Here is an 18,171-nt window from a genome sequence, read left to right as displayed (position 1 = left end):
ACAGTTCCATGTGAATTGAAGTCACCCAGGATCAACCTTGGCTCAGGAAGTACTGAGCACAGATCCTCTAGGTGATTTCGATCCACTGCAACTCTATGAGGCCAGTACAAACTGACAACGCATAAGTCCTTACCTCTTACAGTTGTATGACATGCAACAGCTTCAATTCCTCCTGATAAAGGGAGGTGGATTCTATAGAAGGAGTGGCGCTTATTGATCCCCAAAAGCACCCCTCCATAAGAATCGTTGCGATCCAAACGGATAATATTAAAATCGTGGAATGAGATGTTTGATTGAGAAGAAAGCCATGTTTCAGAAAGGGCAAAAATATCGCAACTAGTTTCATAAAGAAGGAATTTGAACGGATCCAATTTAGGGATTAAACTACGACAATTCCACTGTATAACAGTGATATCTCCGACCTCTGGGCGTAAATTAGCCATCGAGAGAGATAAACACTGAAAGAAGGGGCCAAGTTTGCATCAATTGCTTCAAAAGTGTCTTTACAATAGGAAGCATTACACTAATAATGCTTTTTATAGATTCAGATACGTTGAAAAACGAAAAAAATCCATCGAGGATGTCAGAAAACTTAAAAAGTCCCGCTTGAGGAGTTGATTCTGGGCAAACTGCATCAGTAATGGGGGCGTTTGAGGTCCCCGCTGCTGTTGATTTATTCTGTGGTGAAAAGGTCGCGCTGAATCCAGGAGGAATTTGTTTCTTCTTTTCTGTAGCAATCGCTTTCTTGGTGATGTTGGTTGTAGGGCTGACCGTCGGGATTTTATTCGGAATCCTGGGGGTCTTGATATTCGTTTTAGCACGCTTTCGTGAGTTCGCTACGAAAATAAATGGATTCTCCTCATCTGTTGTATCCTCGTTGTCAACTGGCAGCACTGAGAAGATGTTTGAGGACTGAGGTTGGATCGGCGGCGCCGCGCCCTTTAGTATGGCGGCATAGGAACGTTTTGATCGTTCCTTCAAAGAGCGCCTTTGACTATCCCAGCGGCTCTTAAACGCCTCGCACAAAGAGATGTCATGAGGTGAGCCCCCGCAATAGACACATTTCTGTTCTATTGCTGAGCACGCTCCATCCCCATGAACCTCCCCGCATTTGGGGCAACGCTTCTTGCTACAACAATGCGAAGCTGTATGCCCCAATTTAATGCAATTTTTGCATTCCATCGGGCGAGGCACGAAGAGCCGCACAGGAAGCCTCAAAACTCCGTCAATCAAGACGTAGTGAGGGAGGGCGGTACCCGCAAAGGTCACTCGAAATGAGGCTGAAGGCGAGTACTTTTTAACTCCTTCTACGACGGTGGTAGTGTTGAGTTGTCGGCAATCCAAGATTTCGACCGAAGTCGAATCAAGGCTCTTAAACTTACCAACGCCGTGGGATTTAACGTACCCAGCCTCCAGACTCATTTCAGAGATCACGCCCTCTATCTCTACGTTTCGAGACGGAATGTAGACGTGGTACTCCAAGGTAATGAATTTGCTGGCAACAATTTCATTAGCGGATTTTCGATTGTCCACGACAACGCGCAACTTGTTGGGTCGCACCTTAGTCACGCTGGTTACGGAGGACCATCTAGCCAGATCTTTCGTGATCTGCACTACGTTGAGCTGTTTACCGTTAGCTTTGGGCCGGATGAAAACCACCCATGGCCCAGAAAAAGACGAACCATCTGTGTAGGTTCGGAGCCGGGGTGCTACACTGTCAGCTGTGGGTGATGAGAAATTAACAGTCGTCCGAGAATGATTAACATTTGAGGGACCAGCATCATCTGAATCCTCCAGATGCTCTTCATTCTCGAACATACCTTCCTCTTCGTCCACCGAAGACAGGTTTAACCCCCCGCCATCGCTCATATTTTCTTACGGAGACACGGATGTCTTCCGTGTTGAAAATATGAGCGATGCAAAATAAGTTCAATAACAAATGTAGGGAAAAAATAGAAGTAGTAAAGTGAAGGAAGAATGAAAAAAGAACTCACAATTTTTCTTTTAATTTTTGTTTCCACCGCCCGCTGTCCAAACACGTGGTTTTCCTCTGAAGAAAGATGGCGACGTCAAAAGGAGAGCGAAATCAATTTAGATTTTGTAGAACACTTTTCACAATTGATTAATTTTTTCAACCACGTGGTCCTTCGATGAAAAAAGATGGCGTCGTCACGTTCGTTAATCTCGGTCGACGCTGGAATGCCCCGAGAACTGCAACCCGATCACGGCAGCTAAAACCGGATTTACCGAATTACGGCCCAACGGTAACCAAGCTCAAACTACGATGTCTCGTCATACAACGGCAACCACACTTCGAACTCACAAGGTGCCGGAAGATAATAATGAAGGACTTGGAGATGATTTGCTATTCGATGCACAGCGATCGCACATTTGTGTGAATTGTCCTTGTAATTTCGGCAATTGACAACCGAACAAACAGCAGAACTAATATATCACTCCGCGTGGAAAAACTTTAACACGATAGCACACTCCGATTTGTCGAAACAAAAGACTTCGAAACTGCGGCGAGAACAATACGTCCGCACTGGTCGAGCTACTGGTTGAGAATGATCGTAGTCTTCATTATACAATTTGATTTTCAAATATCACTGATGCTTTTCTAGACCTCGAATTTTGTTCACCCAACATATATTTCTAAAGCTTAGTTCTTTTAGAAATGGGACAGTTACGAATGCCTGTATCTAAAAAACCATTCGTTTGAACGAAATACTTTCTATGAAGAAAAAGAAGGTAATGTTATGATCTTTCATGAAAAAATTTGAAAAAAAATATTTACCGTTTTTTATTAAAGAAATTTCTACTTTATTCTTGGTATCTCCCATTGGCCGGCGCACACTTTTTTCAGTCAAGGTATTGATCAGTTTCTCCAACTTATGCTTCGTAAAATCTATATTTTAGGTGGCTTCACCCTCCTTCTTCAATTTCTGATACTTTTTGGTCCAATACTTCTCTGGAAACTGGAAACTGGAAGCATTTAAGTGGATACAGTTGTTTCGAAATGAAAAAATTTGATTATTTTTGACCACATTTTTGAACGTTTTTTTTTCGGTACCGGTTTTACAGCTTATGAGCTTTGGAACTATCAAAAAATGGTTGTTTGAGGTTGGATTTCAATGAGTCATCACTAGGCGACACTTTCAGCTTATCGGAGAAAATTGTTTTGGACATTTCAGCGATCTACCCTTAGTTTTTCGTTTATTGAAAATTAAAAGTGCTGGTATGAGACTTGACTTCCTTGATGATACTTAACCGTTGTTGCCGATCATGTGCTTCTCTCCAATGCTTGATTTGAGCTTTGTGGACATTATTGACAGTGTTTGCATACTTATCCACCACAAAAACTCAGTAATTCTTTGAATAATCAACGGTTTTGTCAGCTATCAATTTGATAATGACATATTTTCAAGGAAACTGTGCAAAATTATTTTTTTCTTTTTCTCTCGCATCGTACATATCTCAAAAACGCGTAAATTTTAAATTTTGAAAAAAATAGGTCGAATAGTACTTTTTACAGCCAACAAAATGCTGTCAAAATTTTCAATATCCAATAACTAGTTAACGAGCTATTAGCAAATGAAAGTGTCCCATTTCTAAAAGAACTAAGCTTTATAGATGAACAAGACAGATATGAATTTGAATCAGAAAAAAACGAAACCAGTAGAAGGAGGTATTGGTTGTGCTTTTGCGGAATATATTGAAAAATAGGAAATGTAAATTAATTTATTTTTAAAGTTTTTCTCTATGCAAACAGTTTTAAATGTTTTCAGATATGTACTTCACCTGGACAAAGTGCTTAAGCGGGCAAATTTTGATTTCCGGAAGACAAATCCGGAAGGTGCAGAAAAAAACAATAAAAGGAAACCTGAATTCAAACAACGTAATTTTTAATATTTTTCAAAAATTAACATAGTTGTCTAGATTTTTACGAATTCTTTTTATTCTTTTCCAGGGCCATAGCCAAATTTTCCTAGTTAGCCTCTATTTTTTTCTGACTACGAAATCATTCGTACTGACTGCAGCCTAATGGGTCCTAGATAATTTTGGATGTCTCGGGTGAAACACCTGTACCAATAACAAATTGATCATATCCGTTTGATTTCAAAAATGGAAATATTGCTTACTTTCAAATACAAAAAATAATTAAGTTTTCACCGGCTTTATTTTATTCTTATTTATACTCTAAATTTACAATTCTCTGCACTCGGGAAAAACAGCAGTTATGGTCAAAACAGTCATCCTATTGGTTTCCATCCATTGCTATATTAGCCATAATCAAGTTATATTTAAAGAAGGTAGTGCTGAGGCAACCCCGCTCTAGTATTGGTACATACTACGACGTCACAATCACGAAAAATCTTTTGATTTACAAGAAAACTTACCCTATTTTTTGATAACTCGAAGAATCTGCTGGAAATTTACCACTTTGTAAGCATGTTATTCAAGAATGATTCTTGTTCTTCAAGATTGGTACTTGAAAGTTGGATTTTCGAGTAATTTTCTTTAGAATAGATTTTTGAAGTTTGAGAAAATGCTGGATTTTCCCAACTCAAATTTGCAAACTTTAGAATAAGTTCAAAATATTCCATGAACATGTGCAAGTCAGTTCAGCTTTAGTTCCTTATTGCAAAAAGTAATCAAAAAACAATTATTACTAACGAAACCACAATCTTTTACTGGTATTTTAGTAAACTGAGTTAGCAATCATTTATTGCTGTAAATTGTTCTTCATAAGAATTGTGTCTGATTAACCGGTTGGATAAAAATCATGCCAATCAGTTGAACACTCAAAAATTACCAGCCAAAATTTTTTACAGCTGATTTTGTTTTTCATTTTTACACGTTTTAGCTTGAAGATGACACTGCATCAAATAATATTATAAGAAAAAGTTCATAATGCAATCTTTGAAGGACAAATATATTTCATAACATAATCAATTAGATGCCGTAAAACACAATCAAAATGAAATCGGAATTCATTTGCGTTCTAGAACATGACGTCACAAAAAAAATCCAATATGACTCTCGGCACTATCTTAAATACTCCCTGTAGCCATAATCCATTTTGTGGCAACGGACAATTTTCTGGTTGGCCTGATTGAAGTTACTGGTAGAAGCCAAACAACCATATTTATGATCTAGTAGACACGTAATTTAACTGATTTTTCTGCGTGTTGGGATAGATTTTCATTTTGAAAATACATTTGTGCACCAAAATCAAAAGTGCTAGGTAGCTGTTTACTGCTTGATTCTTATATGGCGATCATCACAAATTTCAATGATAAATATTTGATGTGCTCATCAGTTGTTGTCGGAAGGGGTAAAACTGAAAGTTGAATTCGAAGCAGTTAGTAACTTGAATTTGAAAGCTACACTGAACCCAAATTCACTCTTAAAAAACACTTGATTTTTCACTTAAAAACAAAGATCCAGTGATTTTCTTCCATTCAAGTGCGACATACATTTCACTTGGCAGTCACTTAAATTTCAAGTGAATTCATCCACATTCACTTCAGTCGTCACTTGAATTTGAAGTGAGAAAAAATATTCACTTCCCCATTCACATTTCAAGTGAAGGTTGGGTTGTAATTGTGTTTATTTTCAGAGTTCAAAATGTCAAATTCTAAAGAGCAGCGTTTAAAGCTTATGCTGGATTTGGATTTTCCCAATTCTTTACTAGGCGATTTTGGCGGTAGTTTGTGTTAAACGTGATGTAAGAAAAAGTTATTTGAAGGTGTTATCATATTTCAGCTTGTGGGTTGGACTTAACAGATTTTCTGGTTTGCAGCAGGGAAGATTTAGAAGTCACACTATCCTATCCGCAGTAACCAGATCGCCTTGGGATTACGATGGAATTTTCCAATCAATAAATTTATGGCAAAAGCGTAATGTAAGTATTTGAAATCGAAGTGGTGTTCTATAAATGTTACTTTATTTAAAAACGCAAGAGATAATTAACTTGAAATTTACTTAAAAACTCAGATAAATTTCACTCAAACGTCATAGTGTAATTCACTTGACCGGTCACTTAAAATTTAAATGAAATTATGTGTGGCGAGAATTTACTGCAGATGTCACTTACTTTTAAAGTGAAAATTATTTTGCGTATAACAAAAATCCTCACGTGCAAGGTGTGTATATAGAGGAGGTGTAACGATATAATTTGGCTACTAGGGAGTTCGTGGAGTTTGTTTCCTAACAAAGTCCTCAGCTCGAACAAATTTTCCGATGTTTACAAACAAACTCACTGAACGTCACCCCGCTCTCCTAGCCTACTTTCTGACAAAGTCATCATCGTATTTGAACTAGAATATAAGCAATTTACGTTAGTGAAATTTTGTGTTGTACAGAATGAACAGTATGTATAACATGTATGTATGTTGGTTATCTACCATGGGTGCACGGAATCACCGCAGTTTCTGCATAAGTATGTGCTCACATGCATTCTTAGATTATTAAGCTCGACAAATCTCCAATGCAACGCGTACAACATACCCGGACCCCATGGCTTCGTATGAACTGTAATGGAGTGAATGTTTTCGTGTTAATGTAGGTTTATTTAGGAAGAACGAGTCAATCAGATGGGCTAGTTTACTTACAGGTATTCCAGCATCCGTGCATATACCTGGCCAGCTGGCAACTGATTGAACATTCTTAATATATAGTCAGTTATAAGAGGAAATACATCTTACCTGTCGGCAACTTATGAGATTCGAACCCAAAACTTTTCTTGCCGATACCGGGAATCGAACCCAGTACGCCTGGCATACCAAAACCAGACTCGCGCCAGCCTATCCGCTAGACCACATCGGCGCTTCAGTATGTATAACATGTTACACAGTAAGAAAAAAGTGAAATACCACTTTTTAATGTTGGAAAGAGAGCATTGTTGTTTCGAAAAAACTGATAAGGGTAATTGTAAAATTGTACTACTGAATTAATGAATGAATAAAATAATATTTTGTCCTGAAACAAAAATTAAAAAATAATATAAAAAAATGAGAAAAAAAACAAAACATTAATAAATAAAAAATAATAAAGATTGAGATTTAGCTTGTAGATAAATTTTAAAATCAACATAAAAGGTTGAGGAATTCAAGAGATTTTGAACTTAAGATTGCTTTTCAATTCAATTTCCAGATTTAAAATTTTTAATCAAAGTTAGTTTTTGAACACAATTCACCTGAAAATCACAAGTACGAAGCAGAATTTAAATTTTTTTATGCGATTTTTTTTTATTTGTGGGCTCGAATAGTTGACCCAATATGTTCGCATTAGAACAAAAATTCAAACATTTTCTGTCTTTTTTTTTTTTTTGTCAGATTTTGTAGGTTCGTAATGCCGGCGACAAGTGGTGAACCTGAAAAATTTGACAAAAAATGCCCTGTAGGAAAAATGTACCTGTTTTGCACGATTTTGTCATAGAAAAAGCTTGTTTTTTTCAAAAGTTGGGTGGCATTCAAGCGTTTATGAATTGGGAACCAAATCTTTCTCTGTTACCAGCGATACGCGAGTAACCAAAATCAATACCCCCGGTATACTTTGCTACAATTGATAAAGTTGAAATTTGTGAAGATTACTTAGAATTTTTATTTCAACAATGTGAAATAAGGCTTTTCTTTTCTTTGCGTCATCATTTCTTAAATTAAGCAAAAACATATGAAATCCGGCCAATCAACCGGTTTAGGCAATTGGTCATTAATGCTTCTCTTCAATATGAGTTGGGATTATTAAAAAAAAAACCAAAAGCTTTTATAAAGATTTTTAAGGCTTGTTATGAGATTTTCTTGTATTCTTTTAATTGGTTTGATATTTTTTTTTAATGAGCAGTGGATTTTGTAAACTGCTGTTTGCTGTTCCAAAAAAACTAATTAAATTTAGATTTTTTTCTGAATTTAAATAATTCAAAAATTTGTATTTGAAAGTATTTCAATGAGATCCCATGATTTGAATACATGCCAACTACCAACATTCATACATAAATATACCGTAAAAGCTACCAGCTGCAATCCTGCTCAGCCACATCCGTTTTCCGACGAAAGAACACAAGATTGGTACGATTGATAAGGGAATATTCATTACGGTCCCTTCATTCAAATCGGCAGCATCCCTTTTTCGGAATCGTTTCGTTGGATCGCCGATATGGTGTTTGTGGCCTCGAAAATCCGGTTCTCCAAGGATGCTACGCTAAGGTACAGAAAGAAAATGTTGCGTTCGTCAACAGCTCACAGGTAACAAATTTGAAAGCATGCAAGTAAGAAACATTGCCAACCGTCATGACTGGTTAGGGAAAAGGACCATGCATAGAGTCTAGGAAATTTTGGTTTCCCTTCCTATGAAGCTACTGAGGAAAATTCTTCTCTTTACGAAAAGCGCGATTCCCGATGGACCATGATGAACGCTGCAGAATCCGAAATGTGAGTCTGTGCCGTGCATTCAAATATGCTTTCATAAGGCCAGGTTCTGTTTGTTACTTGCATATGAAATTTGTGGCTTGTGGTTTAGGAAAATTTAATAAAATACTTGGTTTAAATAGTGGTACAATTTTAATTTTGTTTATCAAAAAGTGGGATTCTTACTTCTTCTATGAAACACTTATTTCACAATTGATGTTTTGTTTTGCGAAAATTGCTGTCTTGTTTGTTATTCATGAAAAAGTTTCGAAAGGATGTAAACGCCAACAACTTTGAGCTATTTCTAGCAGTTACACCGCATTTGCGTTCACAAGCATCTGGAAAGCGGATGAGCTAGAATATGGGGCTAAGTATTTTCTAACTCAACAGTTTGCAGTGCAGTAAAGTTCCGACTCATCATGCGATTTATTTTCGTTCGTTTTACTTTTCATTTTTTGTGGTGGAAATATTTCCTAACTTTTGCTCCATGAAGCTTACATAGTTCATATGTCAGCACTTTGATAGCGCCATCATGAGGAAGATACTCGTGTGAACATATGAATGAACAGAATATACCTACATACATGAATAGATGTGTGGTTTGCTTCCGGAAAATGGATCCCGGGTGCGCCGGTTGTGGAGCTAGTCAAGGATTGAGTAAATTGTAACGTCTAACAAACTCACCGGATAACGATGTTGTTCGGTGGAGAATAACTACTTACTTACGAATGGTTCATCTTATTTCACGGCTACTGAAACACCAATTTCAACATAAGTTGGTACTCACAGTGGTTGAGAGCTTTAGTTTGATTTAAAGTTATACCCTTCCTAATGGTTTATGACAAAAAAAATTGTAAAAAATCAAGCTATGACGTCATCACTGAAATCTAATCAAAGGTAGGGCAACATTTTCGACCAAAAAAGGATATTTTAAGCTATTTTTAAGTGAACATTTCATACAGTGAGCGATACAAGAATAGTACCACTGTTTTGTTTGTAGAAATCACCAAAATTTTCTTCTACAACTTGTTTTCCATTGTTCAACGGATAAATCAAGCATAAGTTTACTTTTTTTGATAAAGAAATTGGCTTCGAGGACCAAAAATATGGAAAAAAGTGCGGAATAAAAATAGTAGAGGAGAGTGGGGTAACTTGGGCAAATCTTAATATCTCAGCTGTGTGTTGAGATAAAAATCTTAATCCAACTGTCATCGTCGTCGCTTTGCGTAAGCATGTTTTTCTATATGTTGTTGACTTATGTACGTTTCATACGAATTTTTAATGAAACATCAATAAGTCACACAAACGCAACCAATTTGGAAAACATAACTTGTGGGGAATCGTGGGTCACATTTTTTCGGGTATTTTGGGCCCCTTATATTTTGGAGTTTTAATACATATTCAGAACTTAAAATACGTTTTTCCTATCTGCAAAGTATTCTTATGTCAAATAAAGAGTTGTGAAAAATATAGTTTTTTTTACAAAAATCAAGATTGACTGTGAAAATGTGAATAACAATGCTTATACAAACTATTTAAATAGATCTCTGCATTTTAGATGTTTTCTAGCATTCCAAAGGTTTTTAAGAAGTTTTTAAGAGATGCTCCTCTAGTACTATCGAATTTGATATTCGAGCTGTAAAACTTTACCAAACTGCTTACTTCCTTCATTAACATGACAAGATATGATGAAGTTATTGCGGTGGAAAAATTCGACTGGAAATATTTGTTTTTAGGGGAGTTTTTTCGTCCTAGTATTTTTGAAATTAATTTTCTGCAGCATTGAACTTTTAGCACAGTCTTCACATTTCACTTATATTGTTTTGATCAAAAATCAGTTGTTGTGAATTATTTTCTGAGTAATTGGAGAATTTGCGTATGAAGAGTGGATGTTTTCAGTGTCTTTATTAATGTTTACTGTGTTTTAAGTTGTTTTAATGTGGCAAAAGAGAAACCGGAAACAAGCGATGAAAACGTGGGGGAAAATGTAAGGCTTGCTACATAGGACTTACTAGCGAGAAACCTAAGCAGCGAATGTCCCAACATCGATGCCCAACAAACGAATTAAAACGTTTATGGGATCTTGGATACACCAAAGCAAACTACCCAATTGCAAAGCTGTGTCAACAAATTGCATATCTGGATCACGAGATCACCATGCACCACCTTTTCGACATCGAAGGAGCCAGGGTTATCGACAGAGGAAACAGAAAAAAACTGAAGGTATTGGAAAGCTGCCACATTTAATTGGAGATCAAAGTAGTCGGCGGCTTCAACTGACGTAAAATTTTCAAACTCCGCAAATTTTTCGAGGATTTTCCATTTTGTCTCAAAAGTTGTTTTTAATAGTTATTTTGTGATAAATTGTTCTAAAATATGTTCAAAGAGTTAGCACTGAAATAGCCCTCATAAAAAACTACACCATCAACACACATACATAACAACTGATTATTTATCAAATCAAAATAAGTGAAAAGTGAAGACCGTGCTAAAAGTTCGATGCTGTAGAAAATTAATCCCAAGAACACTAGACAAACGAATTTTTATTCGCAAACATCTGTACGCAGTAAGTCGATACTCTACACCTTATATCCAAAAACACGAATTAAATTAAATTATTCGGAAAACAGATCAAAAGACAGCTTTACACAGGGAGGTGTTGCTCTGTTGAAATCAATACTGATGTTATGAAATCGCTTGGTACATCTTTGTACCTGAAAATGATCACATTTTCATATGTGATGAAAGAAATTAGAGAAACATGAACTATCAAAGAACGAAAGAACATAAGCCGTAAATATCATGAAAATTTCGAAAAAGATACAACGGCTCACCGACAGGACTTGAACCTGCAATCTCCGCTTCGGTACAACGGCGCGTTAGCCAATTCCACCACGGTGAACGTGATGGAACCGGCGAACACGAGCAATCGAGCTCTGCCGATCAACTGCTGGACCTTCTATCGAAACACCATGTATATCCCGCATGTGATCTTTCCCTCTATTGATCTCTCTTGTTTCTCTAACCCCACCCATCCACTCGAGCTTTACACGATCAGCCTTGTCGACACTCACAAGAAAACGGCATCTTTTGGGTAAGAAAGCATAAATTATGATCAGCAAAACTATCTAAATTAACATAATTTTGGGTCCCTGAAGAAGATCCAAAAAGGATCGAAACGTTGGAAACGTAAATCAATACATCGATTTTGCTTAAAACAAGATTGCAAGCCAAAAACAATCCCCGAAAAAAAAGGAGGAATGATTAAACATACATTCTGGGTTAATCAGAAAAAAAACAGACTTCCCAAACCGCAATGAGCGGCAACATTCGACGACTAAAATTCGGGCACGGAAACTCTGGGAGAAGATGCTGACAAAATATGGCTGCTGTGTGATGGACGACGAAACTTATATAAAAGCCAATTCTAAGAATATTTCGGAGTTGGAGTTTTGCACCGCCAAGAGCAAGTTTGATGTGGACAACAAATTCAAGAAGAAAAATATATCGAAGTTCGCCTTCAAATATCTCGTTTGGCAGGCCATCTTCTCTTGCGGACTGAGGAGTGCCGTTCTTGCTGCAGCACGACAAAGATCCACTATTTTGGCCAGATTTAGCATCATGCCATCATTCTTAAACTACCCAAAAATTTGGGTTTGATTCCAAACATTATAAGCAAATTTTCATGACATTTTCAGTGTCGCAATAATTTCGTGTTCGCCCTTTGTCTGACGTGACCGCCAGTTGTTGCGGGGACTCGCTCACGCAAATCGGGGTTTTCTGATCCGGGTTTCGATGGTATTCTTGGTCCTTCCATCAGGCGTTATCTGCCTACCAAGATAGTGGAAGCACTCCACTTTCTCAAATTGTTGTCCAGCTACCATGCGACTGGAGCGATTTCCTGTGCTGATCTCCATCGATTTGGTCTTTCCGACATTGACTTTGAGACCTGTTGCCTTAGAGCTTTTGATGATTTCGTCGAGTTTGCTCTGCATGTCTTGTTGTCTTTGGGCGAACAAAACAATATCGTCAACCAGGTCAAGGTCGTTAAGCTGTTCAACTGTTGAAGGATTCCACAGCAAACTTCGGTTTGGTTCACAGACGATCGATCCATTCTGAATCCAATTGCTTCGTCAAAAAAAAGTAAACTTATGCTTGAATTTAAAACAAATTATACTAGAAAATTTCGGTGATGAATTGAATGAATGAATTGATTTGAAAATTATCAAATTTCCCGCAGACCGCAAGTTTTGACTTCTGCGGAAAAAACATTAATTTTTTTTTAATTACTTTTTCCCATTCTTTAAAATTCGAATTATGGCAAATTTAAAAAAGAAATTTTCACCACCTTAGAATTTCTTCTGATCTTCTCTCCGTCTTTCATTTCAACTCTTTAACCCTCACCGATAAAGCCGCAAATTAATTTCATTAAAAAAGAAAATTTGAACCAAAATGAATTTTTGCAATTTTGAAACATTGAATACGGCCCTCACACCTCAATGAGTTTGACATGCCTGCAATTGGGAGTTTCAAAATTGCTGGGCTGCAAAAGATTGTTTTGACTGAAATGGAACCGAAGTTTAGATTCCATCTTATTTAAGCATGACATCTAGCTTTGTAAGGGAAAGGTATTGTATTGTATTGTATTGTATTGTATTGTATTGTATTGTATTGTATTGTATTGTATTGTATTGTATTGTATTGTATTGTATTGTATTGTATTGTATTGTATTGTATTGTATTGTATTGTATTGTATTGTATTGTATTGTATTGTATTGTATTGTATTGTATTGTATTGTATTGTATTGTATTGTATTGTATTGTATTGTATTGTATTGTATTGTATTGTATTGTATTGTATTGTATTGTATTGTATTGTATTGTATTGTATTGTATTGTATTGTATTGTATTGTATTGTATTGTATTGTATTGTATTGTATTGTATTGTATTGTATTGTATTGTATTGTATTGTATTGTATTGTATTGTATTGTATTGTATTGTATTGTATTGTATTGTATTGTATTGTATTGTATTGTATTGTATTGTATTGTATTGTATTGTATTGTATTGTATTGTATTGTATTGTATTGTATTGTATTGTATTGTATTGTATTGTATTGTATTGTATTGTATTGTATTGTATTGTATTGTATTGTATTGTATTGTATTGTATTGTATTGTATTGTATTGTATTGTATTGTATTGTATTGTATTGTATTGTATTGTATTGTATTGTATTGTATTGTATTGTATTGTATTGTATTGTATTGTATTGTATTGTATTGTATTGTATTGTATTGTATTGTATTGTATTGTATTGTATTGTATTGTATTGTATTGTATTGTATTGTATTGTATTGTATTGTATTGTATTGTATTGTATTGTATTGTATTGTATTGTATTGTATTGTATTGTATTGTATTGTATTGTATTATATAGTCAGTTATAGGAGGAAACATATCTTAGCTGTCAGCCACTCAAGGGATTCGAACCCAAAAGTTTTCTTGCCAATACCGGGAATGGAACCCAGTACGCCTGACAAACCAAAACGAGACTCGCGCCATCCTATTCACTAGACCACATCTAGCGCTTTGCTGCGATTTAACCCATCATATAGAAATAAACTTCCTAGAGATTCTCCTATTCAGGTATCAGAAAGGGGTTGGCTCAATTAGCGGCACGTTATCCAAACAATCGGGAAAATTGTGCCTGGCCTTTTATTTTATAGATTTCATCATTTACCTGAGAAAACCTATGTCCATTGAGGGAGTTTAAAAACTTTTTAAAGCTCTAGAGCTCTTTTCCACAAAGAGTAAGGAAAGATAGTAAGTGTTTGAGGTTTAGTTTCTTGAAATTGGATTCACTTATAACGTGTTGTCCCAAAATACGAAAACGTAGTTGAGCAAATGATAGGCAGTTACATATCAGGTGGAAAGAATCTTCTACGTCTGATTCACAACTTCCACATACAGGAGATTCAGCACGCTGAATTTTATGCATGTGATAATTGAGCTTACAATGGCCAGAGAGTGCTCTGATCAGGATACTACAATGATATTTACACAGAGTTAACAAATATTTTGATACCATCTGAGAGGGTTTTTTAAAGAATAATTTGGTTTGGCGACAAGTGTCCAACTCCTCCCAATATCGTTCATGTTGGACAGAAGACCAAGCATTTATTTGGTTTCTGACCCAGCATGGCGAATTGGGACCGCCGGTTCTGGACCACAAAATTCCTTTTCCGATCCAGCTCTGGCGAGTTCGTCGGCGCACTCGTTTCCAAAAATTCCCGTGTGACCAGGTACCCATAAAAGGTTTAAGCTGTTGCTTTCAGCAAGTTCTACGACTGCTTTTCGGCATGCGATTACCAGTTTAGATCTGGTGCTAGAGGCGTTTAAAGCTTTTAAAGCCGCTTGGCTGTCTGAGCAGATATAAATTGTCCTAAACATGATTTTCTTTTGCAGCGCAATTTGCACACCATGATAGCATACAATTCGGCCTGGAAAACAGTGCAATATCTACCTAGAGGTTGAGAATGTTCTATGTTCAACTCGTGACTGAAGATTCCTGCACCAGCGCGGCCGTTCGCTAGTGAACCGTCTGTATAGAAAACTATATGCGAGGACATTTGTTCCTCCACAAAACCTGATGTCCATTCTTGGATTAGAGGAAATTTTGTGTTGAAGTTTTTATAGGGAAAGATATTCGCAAGTGTTAAATCATTGGGTGCTGTGTGGAACAAATTTATTCGGAGAAATTCATGCCACACATTTGTATGGGTCGGAAGTCGCACAGCATAGTCAGGCTGCCAAAAACCGACCGCCTGTAATCGAAAGGCACATGAAAGGGCTTCCTGTTTAAGGAACACATGTAATGGTTTTATAGAGAAAAGAGCTTCAAGAGCGGCTATAGGTGTTGTTGTGAGCGATCCGGACATCCCCAAAAGACACATTCTTTGAATATGATTTAGTTTTGTCCGAACTATAGCAACTTCACCTTTTTGCCACCATACTAAGCATCCGTAGGCCAAAGTTGGTCGAACTATAGTGGAATATATCCAGTGGATATGTTTGGGTTTGAGTCCCCAGTTATTACCGATTGCTCGTCGACACTGTCCAAAAGCCATGCAGGCCTTTTTAATTCTAAATTCAATATGAGCAGACCAAAGTAACTTGGAGTCTAGAATAACGCCCAAATATTTTACTTGGTCCGATAGGAAAATTTGCGAGCCATAGAAAAACAGGGGTCGAACTCCACGAATATTGCGTTTTTTTGTAAATAGAGTTAAGTTGGTTTTCAATGGACTGACAGAAAGGTTTACTCGCGAGCACCAACTTTCCACTGATCGTAGGGCTTGTTGCATTATGTCAGAAAGTGTTCTGGTGCACATTCCATTGATCAAAAGTAGATAATCGTCAGCAAATCCATAAGTAGGTATTCCTTGATCGTTGAGATTTTTCAGCAAACTATCCGCAACTAAATTCCAAAGAAGGGGTGAAAGAACACCTCCCTGAGGACAGCCACGAGTACTTACTTTTTCAATTTCAGCCAGTCTTAACTGCGAGTGAAAATGTCTGTTACTAAGCATAGAGTGTATCCAATTAATGATGACATCGGGAATTCCGTGGTGCTGCGCTGCATTTACAATTGAGACGAATGATACATTATCGAATGCTCCTTCTATGTCTAGGAAGGCTCCTAAACAAGATTGTTTGTGGGTAAAAGCTTTTTCAATTTGGTACACGATATTGTGCAAAAGAGTAATCAAGGATTTGCCAGTTTGATACGCATGCTGCGTCTCATGGAGAGGATAACGTGTTAGACATTCCTCTCGTATATAATGATCGATTAAACGTTCCAGAGTTTTTAAAAAGAATGAGCTTAGACTTATAGGGCGAAAACTTTTTGCCTCGTCGGAAGAATCTCTTCCACCTTTGGGAATGAATTTTACATTTATTTTTCTCCACAGTTTAGGGATATACCCGGTTGCAAGACTGCTTACCATTACTTTTTTAACTACGAATTTGAGATGATCATAACTCTTTTGAAGAAAAATAGGAAGAACCCCATCTCTACCGGGAGATTTATACTGAGCAAACCCATCGATTGCCCATTTTAGAGATTCATCAGTTTTAACTTTGCGAGCGAAAAACCAGTTTTCCGAACTACTTGAGAAAAATTCTTGTTCAACAGCAAAGGTTGACTGAACACAACCCGGAAAATGAATATTGTACAGACATGCTAATGTGTCTTCATCACTTGAAGTGTAATCTCCATTTAAGGTTTTTAGATTAGATACCTGATAATGATTTGATTTAGCCAAGGCTTTGTTGAGTCTACACGCCTCATTTAAGCCTGAAATGTTTGTACAATAGGTCTGCCAGCTTGAACGCTCAACCGCTCTCGTGGCTTTCCTGTAGGCTCTTCGAGCAGACTTAAAAGCTTCAAACCCTTCCGTACGTCGTCTATTCCACGCACGTCTGCAGCACTTCCTCAGTTTTGCAAGGTTTGAATTCCACCATGGTGTGGTTTTTTTATGAATTCTTAAAGTGCGAAGTGGGCATGCCTCTTCAAAGGAGCTCACTATCTTTTCTATTATGTTATCCACGACATCGTCTAGATCAGCAGGAGTGTTTATTTGAGGAAAGTATCCATGAAATCGGGTAGCTAAATTATCCAAGTATTGATCCTAATTTGTAGCTCTTGGGTTTCTAAACGAGACAGTATTCAGGAACGCCCCTAAATGTTCAAAGTAGATGAATCTGTGATCAGATAACGATTCTTCTTCTGGCAGATGCCAATTACATAATTCCAGTGAAACAGATCTTGAACAAAGAGTGATATCAATGACTTCATATCTATCGGTACGAACAAAAGTCGGACTGTTTCCTAAGTTCAGTATTTCTAAATCAGTGCTACTCAAATACTCCATGAGGTTGGCACCTCTTAGATTGGTATTTGAGCTACCCCAAATAACATGGTGAGCATTTGCATCACAAGCTATAATAATCCGAATTTTGTGAAATTCGCAGTATGTAACAACTTTCTTCAAACTTTCCGTTGGAGATGGTTGCTCATAAGGCGAGTAAGCTGAACAGTAAATGTATTTCCTCATAGTGCTGTTGCTCAACAAAGAAACTTCTATAACACAGATATCCCTAGTAGTTGGTTTCGCCAATAAGATCGCATTGATAGCATTATTAACAAGAATGCAAGCACGAGGCATTTCTCGAGCGTTTGTCATTCCTACTTTGCTGAAAACAGTAAAGTTAGGTGCGACCATGTTCCCGATATAAAAATTTCCCTTTCTGAAATAAGGTTCTTGGACCAATGCAATAGATGCTTTCCCATTCTGGACGAGCCGACATAAATTTATTGCTGCTGTTCGTTTATGTTGAAGGTTAATCTGTGCAACTTTAATCGAAGCTATGGCTGTGATTAAGAATGAACAAACCAACGTAGAACACAAAACAAACAGCAACAACTTTTTTTCTATTTATAAATTTCAATCGAACTAAATTGATCATCAATGTGTGAATTGAAAAGAAATCGGATGCAGCGATATTGAGCGCATTTTCCATGAAAGGAGAACATAAGAGCAACTGTTTAAACAGAAATTGTTTACCACATGGGAATTGCTGTTGTTGATGTTGTTGTTGTTGTTGTTAGATTTTATCATATATAATCAAAAATTATTTATCATTTGTATCAAATCAATATTATTATTTCTTGCTAACGATAGAGAATCTTTT

This window comes from Uranotaenia lowii, chromosome 2 (genome assembly GCF_029784155.1).
Source record: "Uranotaenia lowii strain MFRU-FL chromosome 2, ASM2978415v1, whole genome shotgun sequence".
NCBI classification, from domain to species: Eukaryota; Metazoa; Arthropoda; class Insecta; order Diptera; family Culicidae; genus Uranotaenia; species Uranotaenia lowii.
This window is presented reverse-complemented; position numbering follows the sequence as displayed.